The following is a 17,993-nucleotide window of genomic DNA, read 5'->3' as shown; positions in this document are numbered from 1 at the left end:
GTGTTTTTACCAGTAAATAAGGCATTAAATAAGTGAACTACAGTGAAACATACTTACAGGCAGAAAAAATGAAGAGCATTTGAGTAAAGAAAATATATTTGGGTTTTTGTATACTAATTCAGGGATGGAGAGGCTTAAGAAACATAGCACTTTAATTATAAAATGTAATCATCAAATTTAGAGATTTGAGTGGCAGAACTGCCATTTCTAGGTGAGCAAATACATAGAAGGCAATCTACAGAGCTTGGCAGTGGTGATTTAAACTGCTACCCATGAAATAATTATAATTGAAATGGTTAGTGATTAACCTTCTGGCATCTATATTTGTTAGAAATGTTCTATGTCTAATTTTGTCTAGGAATACTGAATTAATAAACACAGCGATAAAGTGGTTGAATCTAGTCTGGATACGGATGTGGAATTTTAAAATTCCAAAACAATGCAGAACTTTAAAGCAGATCTCATCCTAACTTTACAATTGATATAATTTACCAGCACGTACTACATGTCCTTTACGGAGGGAAGTAATGTCATGCTGAAGCTTTGCTGCCTTGACTATGCTAATTTAAAGACATGACCTCGACTACCACAAGTATTTGTGTGGTAGATAAGGGTTTTTTCACGCATAGCAAGTGTCTGTGGATTGGACACATCTGTAGGAGGTTGACATAAGCCACTAGCCCATTCCATTCCTTGCATTTCTGATGGGGGGTGGGGCATTGCAATTTATTTACAGCATACAACTAGCAGACTTCTCTGTCAAGGAGATGTGGATGCATAACCAGAGATCACTGACATTTTGTGGCTGAGAACAAGCAATAGTTCTGTTCCCAAATCAACCATGAGTATAGTCCTTTCTCCTGTGACCTTTGGCCACAAACATTTATTAATGAGGGGAAATATATGACCTTTGCAATTAGCTTAGACAAGAAGCTGATACTCTGTGAGTAGGAGGAGGAACGGGCAGGTCGCTGCTGAAGAAACATTAGGTTATCCAACTGTATGGTTACCTTTGAAGCAGTGTCTTTAAATAGACACATGCAGAATTACATTATTTTCCTTTAAAACTCTTTTCATTGTCTGACTGCTTAGCTCCTTTAAAATGTGCTCATATTTTAGTTCCTTAACTTCTCATAACTGGATATGTATCAGTCTTGTGGTTTATCCTCTTTCTTGATCTCTCACTTAGTATAACTCTACAAGATGCAGTTGTTTATTTTTTCCACCTCCATCCTGCAGCCTATAATTTACTGAAGATGATTTTCAAACTGAAGGAACATACAGTGGAACATTTGCCAAGGAATGAACTGAAATATGTTTCATACCTTAATAGTGATACACTGGTCAGTTTGTGAATCAGATTTATGAAAAGAAAGAACCACAATTAAGAAATAAATGTCATCACCTGATCTTACAGAATACAACCAACTGTAATATTTAATTTTAAAAATGTAAGAACTTCTAAGACCAATGACATTTGTGTCCCATTTAAAGAATTGTCATGACCTTATAATGGATTGGAAATATGAAAGTGACACACACACACACACACACACATATATATATATATATATATATATATATATATATATATATATATATGTCAAATACCAACAGATTTAGGAAGCTGAACCATTTCTTAAGGAGATAACTTCTGTATAGAAATCCTGATTCTAAAAAGGAAATGCAACTTTATAGTTATTCAGTGAACCCGTAGCCAATAAAACTGGTTCCTAAGAAAAAATGGCATTTGCCCACTGCACAGGACAGATTGTGACTTTTCACTTTAAACGTATGTATCCCAAGTAGGGATGCTCTGTGAAGTGAAATGTTTAGCATATTTCATTTGTAATTGTTCAGCAGAACCCAGGTACAAATAAATAAATCATAAAATAAAAACAAGATAGTCAATGGATATGAAAATCAAAAGTAAAATTATGCAGGCAAGATGAGCTGTAACTGAACAGGCAATAGTAGGTAAGCCATATACAAAGTGTTATTTATAGTTTGAGTAAAATGGGGAGGACAGCAGTGTTAAAGACAAGGGGAGAAATAGGGCTGGAAGAGGATGAAACTGTGATGAAGGTAGCCTGCCAATAATTTCAACTGCTGGAAAGAAATATGTAGTGTTATACATGTCAGCTGGGCATTCCTAGACTTGTAGAAAGCATATGGCAAGCAATCAAGAAAGATGATCTGGGGAGTCCTGAGATAATTCAAAGTCCTGGATACATTGGGAGAATTAGTGCAGACTATGTAAGTGCATACTATGTTAAAGGACCCAATAACACAAGTATGAACAGTGTTCAGACTCACAGAGGGGTTCCCAGTGGGAGTAGGTGTGCATCAGGGTTCTGCTCTCAGCCCACTGCTGTTCATACTGGTGATGGATTACATTAGCAAACAGGTCAGATGGGACAGAACATTAATGCTGCTGTATGCAGACAATGTGGCATTACAGGCAGACTCTGAGCAAGAACTCCAGCAGAGGATAGGAGAATGGAATACAAAACTGAAGGCACATCGGATGAAATTGAGTACAGATAAGGCAGATGTAATGGCAGCAAATGGGGAAATCAGAAGAAGCTGATAAATGAGATAGTGGAACAGGTTAACAGCTTCAAGTATCTTGGAGGGGTGGCTGAGGAGAAGGGAAGCCTGAATGAGGAGGCCAAAGCTAGAATCAGAGGGCATGCTGCCAACTGACAGAGTGTGAGGTGTAGTATATGATAGAAGAATGCCAAAGATGCTGAAAAGTAATATATACAAAACACTGGTGTGACCAGTACTACTGTATGTACAGAAACCTAGGCAGTAAAGACAGAGAAGTTGAGGATGCTAGAGGTGATGGAGATGAAGTGGCTGAAATGAGTGGTAGGATGCACACTGTAGGACGGATGAAGAAATGAGGACATCAGAGCAGAAGCCCAAGTAAGTCCAATTAGGGGAGGTCAAAAAGAACAGGTTAAGGTAGTTCAGGCACATGTGCAGGAAAGTAGAAGACAATCTGATGAGGAATATTTGGGACAGACAGGAAATAGGAAAGAAGAAATGTCTAGCAAGAGATGGATAGGTTGAGTGAGAGAAGACTTGTGACAGTCAGGCATGAGTGTTTTAGGAGGTGAGAGAGCAGCACTGAATAAAGAGAAATAGTGATAGTTGATGTGACACCCTGAACCCATGTAGGAAATGGGAAAAGGGGGGTTGATAATGATGATGATGATACATATATAGGTTCCTGGGAATGGAGAGATGCAAAAAGAAAGACAAGGTGTTAAAAATGATTATATAAGAAGATTTCCAAGTCTTTTCCAATAGTAATGTGGATCTTTACTTGAAGACAGACTTATTCCTTGGGAAAAATTAGGAGCATTGGACAAGGAAGAAAATAACAGACAATACTGGGAGTGAAGTTATTCAGGGCAACAATGACAAAGTCAGAGATTTATAGTGATCTAAAAATAAAGTTTTGAAATTTTGGGGTTTTGGATGATTGGCAGGAGGAATATAGGAAGTTTCAGATTTGGTAGAAAAGATTATTGAAGGTACATTCTGAGAGACTAAGGGTAATTCTGTGCCTTTGTGGGGTCAGTAGTGCATCTTGGGAGCAGAGGAAGTAGCATGATTGCTGACATCTTCAGTACTCTCTTACTAGGACAGGAATCAGTATTCAGTATTGTATGTGTGAGACAAGTAAGTAGGAAGAAGACAGCTGGCTGATCTTGTACAACATTTGTGTCTTTTTTGTGTTCGAGTCCAGGACCAGTGAGCACTTTGTTATAATGTAGTCCAGTCAGGAAAATAGAATGTTTTTAATAAATGGTGACTCAGGGTGATTCAGCTCTAGGGAGTTGCTTCATTTTGTTTGAGTATTTTAGCTGATATAAGTGGAATCCAGAGAACAATGTATTGCTAAAACAGTCAGCTAAATATCTAACATCTTCCTAGGGCCTCAGAGAATGTCCACATAAAGGTGGTTCTCTCATCTGCTTTCCATAGAAACCAAACATGCTCCTTCACATGCTACAGCATCATGTCAAGGAATTGGTGTAGAATTTACAATGCTGATACCTATGAATATCCTAGTGTATGCCCTGGCAGGCATTGAAAGGTCCCAGTAGCTAGGATGGTTAATGCTACACAGACCTTTGGGTCTACCAGGATAAAGTATCCATGCAGCCCCCTTGATTACGTGGGAGAATGGCATATATCCGCTGCCCCTTGGATGATACCTCCGCACACACAGTAGGTTCATAGGTAGGTACTAGGCTATCAGCCCAAGGACCTACGTAAGCCTAGCCAACAAGGTTCCCTGGCTTATGCCACTCAAGAAAGTTATTTTCCTGTGCCACTGTCGAGCAGAGACATAGAAGTTATCCCTGGGGTGTATTTTGCTATTTCCCATCCACTCATCAAGATTTTTCTTGAAGAGTGCTAATGAAGAACTTTGCTTGACATAGATGGGTAGCCTGTTACAGAGTATGGGAAGTCTCTGGGACAGGAATCTATCTCTCTAGCATGTCCTGTTTATTATGGTGACAAGGTTTAGGCCCTTAGAGCATGTAGCTCGGAGGGATTGCGATTTCTTAAGGTGTAGCATTTCCAACAGTTCTGGGTTATAGGCAGAGATCACCTCAGAGTAGGTGATATGCTATGGAGTAAAGCTGGAGTTTTTTGAGGTGGTCAGTGTAGGGCATTTGTTTGAGGTCAGTAATACTCTTTGTGAGGTACTGCTGTGGCCTTTCCAGCTGCTGCAGATGTCGTGTGAGGTACATTCCAAAAGGGGCATTGTACTCTATAATGGGTCTAATGAGTGTCGAGTAGAGGGGAACAATGACCTCTTTTTTTCTGGATGAGAACCCTTTTATGATGAGGTGTGCCACATAGAAGAACTTCCTGACTACTGTGGCGATGTGACTATCAAAGGAGAGACTACTGTTCACCTGGGTCCCAAGGTCTCTTATCACGCATTCGGTGTTAAGTAGATTGCTGCCTATGTGGTAGTTCATGGATACAGAGTTTTTACCAAAGGGGATGACACTGCACTTTTTGGCATTGAGCTTGAGGCCATGGCTCTGACACCAGGCATCTATCTCAATGAGGCCCTTCTGTAGGATGTCCACATCATTTGGGGACTTGACTATGGCTCCTAGTTTGCAGTCATCTGCGAACTTCGTTAGCCAGAGGCCTTCTGTGTTAGCCTGTACTTCAGAGAAGTAGATACCAAACAGGAGAGGTCCCAGGATGGAACCGTGTGGTACTCCACTTGTCACTGCTTTGAGGTCAGATTTGGAGTCTGCAACTTTTACAGTGTGGGTTCTATCACTGAGCCAGTTGGCAACCCATCTTGTGACGTAGGGATTTATACCTAGTTTAGTGAGTTTAGCTATAATTCCAGAATGGGGGATGGTGTTGAAAGCTGACAATGGCCCAGTAATGGAGGTGATGGTATGCCAGCCATTGGTGGCCTCTTCTGCAGCATGGAATATGACAATATGCAACAGCACTGGCACTTGCTTCGAAGGTGATAACTAACATATGCTGATCAGCTACAGCTAGTGAGCAATGCATCTATACATCAAGAAATGTTGGAGTTCAGACAAGCTGATCATCATGGCTTATCACTCAAATTTTATGCGTTTATGATTCATACCACCATGTTTGATTTCATCATTTTCATATGTGATGCTCTCAATAGCATATTGGCACTTATTTATTAAGCAGTCATTTGAATAAGATGCATATTGAGCAATTTTCCTGATATTGTGAATGAACTGCATGTGTCTGTGAATCGCCCTTTCACTGCACATCACTGCTCATTGTATTATTTTATTCGACAAACTACAGTATTTGTTTTACAATACTACGTACTGTGAGAAGTCTGTTTTTTTTTTTTGCACACCTGGCTGCTGTGTTATAGTTTCAGTAAATTTGTTATTAGAAGCTAAGTTTTAGTTTAAAACATATTAGAAATAAATTTATATACTTATTCTGTTTTATAATGCTGTGTTTAAAAAGAAATGTCTGATTTTTTAATTAATACCACTCCATGTAGGATTTCTGACTTTTATGCTTCTGAGGTTGGTAAGAGTGTCTGGGGATGGGTTATGCATGGTACATGCATTTGGCTATGTTCAGTTTTTACTTTAAATATGCTGGAAATAAATGTATAATGGGATTTGTTTTATAGTGCTTTTATTTAGATAAAGAGATGGCATATATATTTTACATAATGCCATTCAATGATGAAAATCCTTGTTTTTGTGCTTTTTTGTGCTTTCAATGTTGTAAAGGTTGATGATGTCGGTTTCCTGGAACATATTATAGATGTACTATGCATGTGTACATCTGTTTACACACCAATCCTTGCACAGTAATTTATATTGAGTACAATTCCTGACACTTTTATTTTCTTATCATAGTAATGATGTTGGTACAGGATTAGTGAATCTAAAATTAATACTATTTAAACGTAATTATGTTATGTATTTTTTTATAATTTCATAGTGGATGGGATTCTCTTTGCTAATTAGACAATTTTTTTTCTTTTAATACTTAGTGGAGACAAAAATCTCAGCAGCAGTTTTTCTTTCTTTTGGAGTCACTCAAGTGTATTTCACCATGGCTACTAATCCTGTTTGCATGACGAATTCTTGATTTATGACAGGTATGCTGAATTTTGCTATCCAATCAGCATTTGTGTTTTTGCATATTAACAATGGCAGTCCATTGTGTAATAAGCAATTGCAGACAGAGGTATTGTAATACAGTGACAATTACTGCAGCATGTAGAAAGATTTTAGCAACAAAATGTAAACAATAGAATAACAGCACTGAATATATGCAGCAGATAAATACATTTGTAAATGTCTTTTTTCTATTCTTCCCCAACATGCATGAAGCCTATTGCCCTATATATTCCATGTTTCATTTTCTATCATTTACAGTGTGTGTGTGTGTGTGTGTGTGTATGTGTATGTGTGTGTGGGATAAGAACCAAGCGGTTCTCAGCCATGATCCGTGAGGCCACAGGACTTTTTGATATGCTCCAATGCTCTTCGTTTGCTTTTCCCTTGTTGACCAGATGTCATGGTTCAGTGCCTACCATGCTAAGGTCAATGCAGGCACATGCTTCCTTAAATCTGCAGATTCTCAGCTTGATAGCATATGATTTGCCCTGTAAGCTCCCTCTCCCACTGGTTCCTGTGCATTTGAGCTGCAACACTAGGCCTTCCAACAGGTGGAGTTCCCGTGGCTGACCTCTACCTACCCCCTCCCCAAGAAAGGGAGAGATGGCATTGGCTACTCACATCTGCTTCTCCCACATCAGCTTCCCCAGTTTCTAGGCCCACTTGTTGAACCTGTGTTGGTTTAGGCACAGTTAAAGCAAAAACATCTGCATCCAGAAGCTCATCAGAGAAATACTTGGCACCATGTATTTGTGTAAAAAATAATTAGCCTATTCTCTGAGTGAAATATTAGGTCAGGACTAGCTTACAAAGGCACAACCAGACTATAGTGAATTATATAAGCAGTAAAATTACAATTTTAACAATCAGAAAATATGCTGATTCAAAGTAAAATGATGATAATGCCAAATAGTGGTTAGCAATATTACTACCACAGACAGTGTTCTTTTTTTGATAATATAACTATAATTAGTAGCTACTACTTGCTTGTTCTTTTTAAAACTCAGTCTTCTGTTATAAACATGATATGACTGAAACATACTTTTCACATGTCCAGATTTTCGCAGAATGTCTGGATTTTTTGCTTATATTTTTAGTCTGTTCCTCATAAAAGTTGTGGTTTTCTAGAAAATCACTGGGATGATCTGGGGACTGAAGTAATTTAATCTGTGTTGGAGGGAAGCCTTCTAGCTTATCAGTGGGAGTGGTAAGCACTAGGTAGCCTATCTACCACAAGAGTGGTTTCTGGCCCAGAAATTGTAGTTTATTGGCCGTTTAGGCAGTTTTTCCATTACTTTCAACTTTCTGGTTTAAAAGCCTGCGATTACGCTTGTTTCCCACCTTTCCTGAAACTAGTCTAGTCCAGATACAGATTTGTTGTATCCAGGACTGTTTGTAAGCTTCTGAGCCCCCCAAGCCTTTTTGTGTTGGAGGGAAGCCTTCTAGCTTATCAGTGGGAGTGGTAAGCACTAGGTAGCCTATCTACCACAAGAGTGGTTTCTGGCCCAGAAATTGTAGTTTATTGGCCATTTGGGCAGTTTTTCCATCTCTTTCAACCTTCTGGTTTAAAAGCCCACATTTGCGCTTGTTTCCCACCTTTCCTGTAACTAGTGTAGTCCAGATACAGATTTGCTGTATCCAGGACTGCTTGTAAGCTTCTGAGCCCCCCTCCCCCCCAGCCTTTCCGTGTTGGAGGGAAGCCTTCTAGCTTATCAGTGGGAGTGGTAAGCAGTAGGTAGCCTATCTACCACAAGAGTGGTTTCTGGCCCAGAAAGTGTAGTTTAATGGCCATTTGGGCAGTTTTTCCATCTCTTTCAACCTTCTGGTTTAAAAGCCCACATTTGCGCTTGTTTCCCACCTTTCCTGTAACTAGTCTAGTCCAAATACAGATTTACTGTATCCAGGACTGTTTGTAAGCTTCTGAGCCCCCCAAGCCTTTCCGTGTTGGAGGGAAGCATTCTAGCTTATCAGTGGGAGTGATAAGCACTAGGTAGCCTATTTACCACAAGATCCAGGTACAGATTCTTAGTTTTAGCACTTGAATCTGCTTATTCATGCTTAGCACTTGTTCAGAACTTGTTAGCACTAAATAAGCTACAAATTACTATAGCACTATACCGTCCTCTTTACCTAGAGGAAAACAGTTTTTGTACTTACTTTCCTCACTTGCTTAGAGAAAAACAGCTCTTATACTCACTTTCCTCACTTGTCTAGAGGAAAGTAGTTTTTTATTCAGCCATGTCTAAGGGTCAGCTCCCACTGTTCTCTACTGTCTATCTGATGAATCTAGGCATCTTGGGGCAATGTAGCAATTGCCTCATGTACACAAACAACCCTCTCCTCCTACCACCCAACACCACAACCTGTGAGAGCTGCACTTATCTAGCCAAACTGGAGGTAAAGCTCAATCCAACCAAGACTGAACTTGACAGTCAAAAGGAGAAGGTAAACACTTGCACCACACCACACTCATCACATAGTCCCACTAAACCTACACCACCAAAATCCACACATAGAAACACATAAACATTAGCGGAGGCTCTCAATAATAATATGCTCAAGCAACAGAGACCGCCAAAGCAGAAATGCAAGCAACCTCCACCCCCCCAACACAACCCAAATGACACATAGCCCACAGACTCAACGTGCCACTCAACCACAGCCCAAAAGGCAAAACAATGTACCCAACCCACTAGTCATAGGTGACTCTATAGTCAGGCACACTGATGTCCCACTCACCAGGCTAAGCAAGGAGAAGGTTACTGTCAACTGCCTGTCAGGTGCCAGGATCCGCCACATAACCCACACACTTAGGTCACTCCACAACAAGTACAAATATGACTCTGTCATTGTCCATGTTGGTGTGAATGACCTGAGACATACCTCCCTGGACTACATGAAAAAAAACATCTTGTAGCCCAGGCAGGTATGACCCTAACCCTGAGTAGCATCCTGCCATTGCCCAGAATGATACTGCAGTACAAGAACAAAATGATTGACTTCAACAATTGGCTAAGCTTATGGTGTCATTCTAAGGGGATCCAGTATTTGTCTGTCTGGGACAACATGGTCAAAAGACCACGATGCTTTGCCAGAGATGGCCTGCACCTGTCACCCCTGGGATTCCAGATACTGGCTAAGGCTCTTGCTGCCCCTATAGTGCCTTTTTCAGGCAAGGTTCAAATGACAAATTCACCATTGTAACAGGAACAGGCAAGCAAAAACTGAGGGTAATGCTACTCAATGCTAGAAGTCTAAATCTCAAAATGCACTCCCTCGAGGCAGTCCTTAAAATGGAGAACATCAATATCTGTGCAGTGACTGAGACCTGGTTCAAGGCTCCAGAGAGCACCCCTGCATTACCAGGCTATAACTCATACCACACGTTTTGGCCACCTAACCTGGACCGGAACACCAAAGGCGGAGGTGTGTCCATATTCATTAAGGTTATCCACGCCTCCAGGCTAGTTGCTCAGCATAATGCATCCAAGATTGTCCAAGTGCAACTAACTCTGGGCAAAATTGCAATCCAAATTGTAGCTTGCTACAGATCCCCCACCATGCCCCAGGATTCCTACTCCTCTTTTCTTGATATATTGGAAAATATTAGGGTTCAATCAAACACTCTAATAATGGGCGATTTCAACTACCCCACCACTAACTGGGAAAACTACTCCTGTACCAACTCCTTCGCTCAACGCTTTCTGGAATTTAGAAATTCCAATGCCCTTTTTCAACTTATCCACACCACCACCAGGGGGAAAAATATCCTAGACCTAGTCATTACCAACATGAGTGACCGGTGTTCCACACCTGAAGTCAACTCCTCATTGGTCAGATCCGAAAATAAGCTAATTACCTTAGATATCCACAACCTGTCCTCACCCCCCATTAAGGAAATCACGGTAAAAAATTTCTACAAAGCCAATTTCATGCTTCTTATGACAGAAGTGGCAAATGTCATGACACCCATGTAGATGGACAATACAGTTACGACTGCTGAATCCTACACAGATGCACTCTATAAGCACTTACATGAGTACATGGATCATGCTATCCCAAACAGAACCAAGACGCTATCCTCCAAAAAAAGACATCCAATCTGGTTTGTTCTAACTCTCAACCTAAGCACTCAAAAAGCATCCTACAGTCCAGCACTTGCTCAGACCTAATAGCAAGAACTAATATACCCTGATAATTGACTGCCCAGCAGGGCAAGGCTCTTTATCCACCCCTCACCAACCAAGTGACTAAGCAGCTCACCCTACTATTCACACTTGGATTTGTTGATTCTTGTTTTTTGGCTTATTTTGGACTTTTTTCCATCACAACATTGTTTTTTAAAGGACATTGATTTTATTAAATACTTGTTTGTGGACGCTGGCATTTTTCCTGAGCTGTTTTCCTTGTTTTTAAATTCAGGCATGACCAAAGGGCAACTTCAGGTGTACTCTCCAGTCCAGCTGGTGAATCTGGGTATCCTGAGGCAATGTTACAACTGCCTCATGTACACAGACAGCCCTCTTCTCCTACCACAAAACACTAACATATGTGAGAGATGCAATTATACAGCCAGACTGGAGGCTAAGGTATCTCCACCAAAGACTGGAACAGACAGTCATGAGGAGAAGGTTAACACTTGCACCACACCTCCAGCCTCACATAGACCTACTAAACCAGCACTGGCAAAAAATACACATAAATACACAAAATCATACTCGGAGGCTCTAAATACAAACCTGCAAAAGCATCAGAGAGCTCCAAAGCAGACACCCACAAAACCTGCACCTCTTGTCACAAACCAGGCAACACATAAAACACAAAATCAATGTGCCACACAATCACAGCCCTTAAGGCAAAATAACATACCTAACACATTAGTAATAGGTGACTCAATAGTCAGGCACACTGACGCCCCACTCACTAGGCTGGACAAGGAGAAGGTTACTGTTAGCTGCCTGTCGGGATCCAGAATCCGCCACATAACACAAGCACTCATGCCACTCCAGAACAAGTACAAATATGACTTTGTCATTGTTCATGTTGGTGTGAACGACCTGAGCCGTACCTCCCTGGACTACATGAAAAGAGACATGGAAGAGTTCTCTGATCATGTAGCCCAGGCGGGTATGACCCTGACCCTGAGCAGCATCCTGCCCTCACCAAGAATGATACCTCAGTATAAAGAAAAAATGATCAATTTCAACAATTGGCTAAGCTTCTGATGTCATTCAGAGGAGATCCAATGTCTGTCAGCCTGGGATGACATGCTCAACAAGCCACGTTGCTTTGCAAGAGACGGCTTGCACCTGTCACCCCTTGGCTTTTGAATACTGGCCAAGGCTCTTGCTGCTCCCATAGTACCTTTTTTAGGCAAGGCTCAAAATTCAAACCCACCTCTGTAAACAGCACAAGTAAAAAACTGAGGGTTATGCTACTCAACGCCAGGAGTTTAAATCTCAACATGCATGTGCTCAAAGCACTCCTAAGTATGGAGAACGTCGACATCTGCACAGTAACTGAAACCTGGTTCAAGGCTCCAGAGAGCACTCCAGCACTACTGGGCTACAACTCATACCACACATTTCGGCCACAAAACACGAACTGAAACACAAAAGGAGGGGGTGTATTCATATTCATCAAGGATACCCACACCTCCAGGTTAGTGGCGCAGCATGATACCTCTGAGATCATCCATGTGCAACTAACATCGGGCAAATCTGCAATGCAAATTGTGGCCTGCTACAGATCACCCTCCATGACCTAGGACCACCACTCCGCCTTTCTGGAGACACTGGAAAACATGAAGGTCCTACCGAACACCCTGATGTTGGTAGATTTCAATTACCCTACCATTAACTGGGAAAACTGCTTGAGTACAAACTCCCAGGCTCAGCGCTTCCTGGAATTTATCAGCTCAAATGCCCTGGATCAGCTGGTAAACTCCCCTACCAGAGGCCACAACATATTGGACCTGTTCATCACCAACATGGGTGACAGGTGCTCCGTACCGGAGGTCAACCCGTCACTGGTTAGATTAGACCATAAACTAATCACCCTGGATGTCCACACCCCACCACCACCCCCAACCAAGGAAACCACAGTGAAAAACTTTTCTAAAGCAAACTTCACCTTACTTAAGGCAGAGGTGGTAAGTTTCACAGCCCCATGCTAAAGGATAACACTGCCCAAGATGCAGAATCCTTTACAATTGAACTCTCTGAGCACCTACAAAGATGCATGGATCGTGCCATCCCTAGCAAAACCAAGACACACTCCCCTAAGAGAAGGAAACCAGTCTGGTGGACCCCTGCCATAAACAGGTTATACAACAAAAGGAGGAAACTAGTTCAGAAAAAAAGCAAATCACAAGAAGGAAAGACATCCCTGATCAGTATCAGTAAGAAACTAAGGTCCCTCATAAAATCATCTAAGGCTAACTTCGAAAGAAAAATAGCCAAGGATTCGAAAGAGAACCACAAAGCCTTCTTTAGCTATGTCAAGAATCTAAGTGGCAACTCACAGATATGCTTTGAGATAGTGCAAAATAGCACAAAATATACTGAACCTACTGATATTGCCCACATACTGGCAGATAGATTCACTGCAAAATTCACCTCCCTCTCACCTTCAAAAGGGCCCACAACAATACCGGAAAAGTGTAGTGTCCTGGAAATCACAGAAGCACAGGTGAAAACAGCCCTTTCAAAAGCCAAAAACACAGCATCAATGGGGCCAGATGGTGTCCCAGGCTGAGTCTTGCACAAACTACAGAACGAACTAACCCCCCACCTAAACACGCTGTTCAACCTCAGCCTCTCCACAGGCTACGTGCCCATAGAATGGTGCACAGCAATGGTTATTCCGCTCCACAAAGAAGGAGCCACAACTGACCCTGATAACTATCGCCCCATAAGCCTGACTAGCCTGGTCTGCAAGGCTATGTTGCGCATCATCATGGAACTCATTAACAAAGAGATTGGGAACCTCCAAACACTTGACCTGACCCAGTTCGGCTTTGTTAAGGGCAGATTATGCCTACTAAACCTGGTTGACTTCTTCAAGACAGTTACCAAGGCCATAGACGAGGGAAAGGTGGTTCACGCAGCCTACCTTGATCTCGCCAAGGCGTTCGATACCATTCCCCACTCGGGTATTATAGAAAAACTCACCAGCCTGAACATAAACCCCTACATCACAAGATGGGTTGCCAACTGGCTTACAGACAGAACTCACACGGTAAGAATAGCGGGCTGTAGGTCTGACTCTAAACCAGTCACAAGTGCTGTCCTGCAAGGCTCAGTTCTGGGACCCCTACTGTTTGGCATATATTTCTCAGAAGTACAGGCAAACACAGGAGGACTATGGCTAACCAAGTTCGCCGATGACTGCAAACTGGGAGCCATAATTGACTCTCCGGCTGACATGGACATCCTCCAAAAAGGCCTTACTGAGACAGACACCTGGTGTCAAAGTCATGGCCTCAAGCTAAATGCCAAAAAATGCATAGTCATCCCATTTAGTAAAAACAAAACACCCACGAATTACCACATAGGTGGCAGTCCCCTTAATACAGAAGAGGTAATAAGAGATCTGGGGACCCAGGTAGATAGTATTCTCTCCTTTGACAATCATATTGCCAAAGTAGTTAGGAAATCCTTCTATGTGTCCCATCTAATTACTAAGGGGGTTCGCATCTAGAAATAAAGAGGTTATAGTGCCCCTCTACTCATCACTTATCAGACCAATCATAGAGTACAATGCCCCAGTTGGGATGTACCTCACAGGACACTTCCAACAGCTTGAAAGACAACAAAAGCACCTCACCAAGAGGATTACTGGCCTCAAACATATGTCCTATGCAGACTGACTGAAAAAACTCTGGCTGTACTCAGTAGCATATCGCTTACTCAGAGGTAATCTCTGCCTGACTTACAAAGCCATGTCCAACTCAGAATTGATGGACATGCTCCACCTAAAGAAATCCAAGTCATTGCGAGCCACATGCTCTAGTGAGCTAAACCTCGCCACAACAATAAATAGAACATGCTGGAGGGATAGATTCCTGTCACAGAGACTCCCCATGCTTTGGAACAAAATTCCTAACTACATTAGGCAGAGCCCCTCATTAACACTCTTCAAGAGAAGCCTTGACGAGTGGATGGGTAACAGAAAGTACACCCCTGGGATCACTTCATTGGCTCTGCTTGACAGAGGCTCAGTTAATTAATCAATGGGGCGGCAAAAGCCGACACACTCTGGCTAGGCTTATAAATGCCCTCGGGCAGATAGCCTAGTACCTGCCTATGAACCTATGAACCTATGGTGATCCCCTGCCATAAACAAACACTACAACAGAAGGAAGAAACTGTTGCAAAAGACAGTAAAATCCCATGAGTGGAGGAGTTCCCTGGTCAGCCTCAGTAAGAAGCTGAGATCCCTTATAAGAGCCTCCAAAGCTATTTATGAAAACAAAATCACCACTGATTCTAGAGACAACCACAAAGCATTCTATAGCTATGTCAAGAATCTCAATGGCAACACCCAGATATGCTCTGAGTTACAACACAACGGCATGAAAATTACAGAACCAACTGATATTGCCAACGTCCTGGCAGATAGGTTCAGTGCTTAACATTTCCGCCCTCTCACCCCCTAAAGGGCCCATATCTATACAGGAAGAATGCAGAATCCCTGTAATCACAACTACACAGGTAAAAGCTGCACTCTCTAAAGCCAAAAATACAGCATCCATGGACCGGACAACATCCCAGGCCGTGTTTTACATGAACCTCAGAACAAACTGGCTCCCCACCTAAGCACCATGTTCAGTCATAGTCTCACATCAGGCTTTGTGCCCACTGAATGGTGCACAGCAACAGTTATCCCACTCCACAAAGTGGGAGCCACCACCTTGATCCCAGGAACTATCACCCTATTAGCCTGACGAGCCTGGTCTGTAAGGCTATGGAACGTATCATCATGGAACTCATAAACAAAGACATTGGTAACCTCCAAACTCTGGACCCCACTCAGTTTGGGTTATTGAAAGGCAGATCATGCCTCCTGAACCTGATCAACTTCTTTGAGGCAGTCACCAAAGCTGTAGACAAGGGTAAGATTGTTCACACAGCCTATCTTGACCTCGCCAAGGCTTTCGACACCATCCCCCATTCTGGAATTATAGCTAAACTCACTAAACTAGCTATAAATCCCTACATCTCAAGATGGGTTGCCAATTGGCTTACTGACAGAACCAACACTGTAAAAGTTGCAGACTCCAAATCTGACTTCAAACCAGTGACAAGTGGAGTACAACAGGGTTCAGTCCTGGGACCTCCCCTATTTGATATCTACTTCTCTAAAGTACAGGCTAACACAGAAGGCCATTGGCTAATGAAGTTCACAGATGACTGCAAACTAGGAGCCATAGTTAAGTCCCCAAATGATGTGGACATCCTACAGAAGGGTCTCACTGAGACAGATGCCTGATGACAGAGCCATGGCCTCAAGCTCAATGCCAAAATGTGCATTGTCATCCCCTTTGGTAAAGACTCTGTATCCATGAACTACCACATAGGTGGCAGTCTACTTAACGCTGAATGTGTGATAAGGGTCCTGGGGACCCACTTGGACAGTAGTCTCTCCTTTGATAATCACATTGCCACAGTAGTCAGGAAATCCTTCTACATGGCACACCTCATCACAAAAGGGTTCTCATCTAGGAAAAAAAAGGTCATTGTTCCTCTCTACTCGACACTCATTAGACCCATTATAGAATAAAATGCCTCTTTTGGAATATACCTCACAAGACATCTGCAGCAGCTGGAAAGGCCACAGAAGTACCTCACAAAGAGGATTACTGGCCTCAAACAGATGCCCTACACTGACCATCTCAAAAAACTTCAGCTTTACTCCATAGCATATTCCCTACGCCGAGGTGATCTCTGCCTAACATATAAAGCTATGTCAAACCCAGAGCTGTTGGACATGCTATACCTAAAGAAATCCCAATCCCTTCGAGCTACATGCTCTAGGGACCTAAACCTTGTCACCACAATAAAAAGGTTATGCTGGAGGGATAGATTCCTGTCCCAGAGACTTCCCATACTCTGGAACAAGCTACCCATCTATGTCAAGCAAAGTTCCTCATTAGCACTCTTCAAGAAAAATCTTGATAAGTGGATGGGAAATAGGAAATACACCCCAGGGATCAACTTTTTTGGGTGGCGTAAGCCAGGGAATCTTGCTGGCTAGGCTTAGGCCCTTGGGCCAATAGCCTAGTACCTACCTATGAACCTATAAACCTATGATGTATATTTGAGTTTCAGACTTGAAATCCTTCAGAAAATGTATGTTAAAATACATCCGGGTACTCTCTGGTACTCTAGCAACTTTCGAAGTTTATAAGAGCAATATTTAAAATATGCCACTATTTTGGGCCTTTGCCCCCCCCCCACCCCATTTTGTCTGGCTTTGTCCAGATTTCTTGCACTAAGAGGTTGAGAAGTATGGACTGAAACTTAGGGTGATTTTTCATTGTCATGGTCTACATAAGTATGCAAGTAGAACTGGCAAACATCGGCACTGTGTAGAATGCAAATTGTGTTATGACTGTACCCAGTGGCATTGATTTTGACACATGTGCAAGCTACAAATAACCATCCCACCAAAAAGTTCTGAACTGTACCTGTGCATGTCAGGAAAAGAGTGCAGGACAAGTCCTACAGATGTACGTAAGAGGTGCTAACATATGAAAGTCTGCTGTAACTTTGTAGGTTTATTATTAAATAATCAGGCAAGTTCAAGCTTGTGCTAATATCACAGTTCTTCTTTGTGCCAAGCTGTGCATGCCTTGGCATAGAAGCGATGGCATACAAATACACCCACTATACCAGCAGCCTTAATATGAAGGTATCCAGTGATGGGTAACAGTTATTCAATTTATATGGATGGAAAGGAAATGGATAGTAAAGTAGGGAAAAGGTGGAAGAGAAGATGAGAGAAACACAGCAGGCTGACAAAAGAAGACTGAGCTTGAGGAGGTGGGAGAGGAAGGTATATTCTTTTTCTTAGGATAGATTCCAGTTTTCTGCCATATATAAGGTAAGAGGGGTAGGATCTAGGGGAAGCGAGGGTAGGAATGTCAATTAAGTAACATTTAAGGTGTATGATGAAACATAAAACAAGACAATGCAAACAGGAGTGGATGATCACCCAATAGATGGGGCTCACAAAAGGAGGGGAGCACAAGCAGACAGAGGATAGACAACGGATAATGGGTATGATGTGCAACAAGCACAA

The sequence above is a fragment of the Protopterus annectens genome, chromosome 13.part0 (genome assembly GCF_019279795.1).
Source record: "Protopterus annectens isolate FY-2018-M chromosome 13.part0, PAN1.0, whole genome shotgun sequence".
Lineage (NCBI taxonomy): Eukaryota > Metazoa > Chordata > Ceratodontiformes > Protopteridae > Protopterus > Protopterus annectens.
This window is presented reverse-complemented; position numbering follows the sequence as displayed.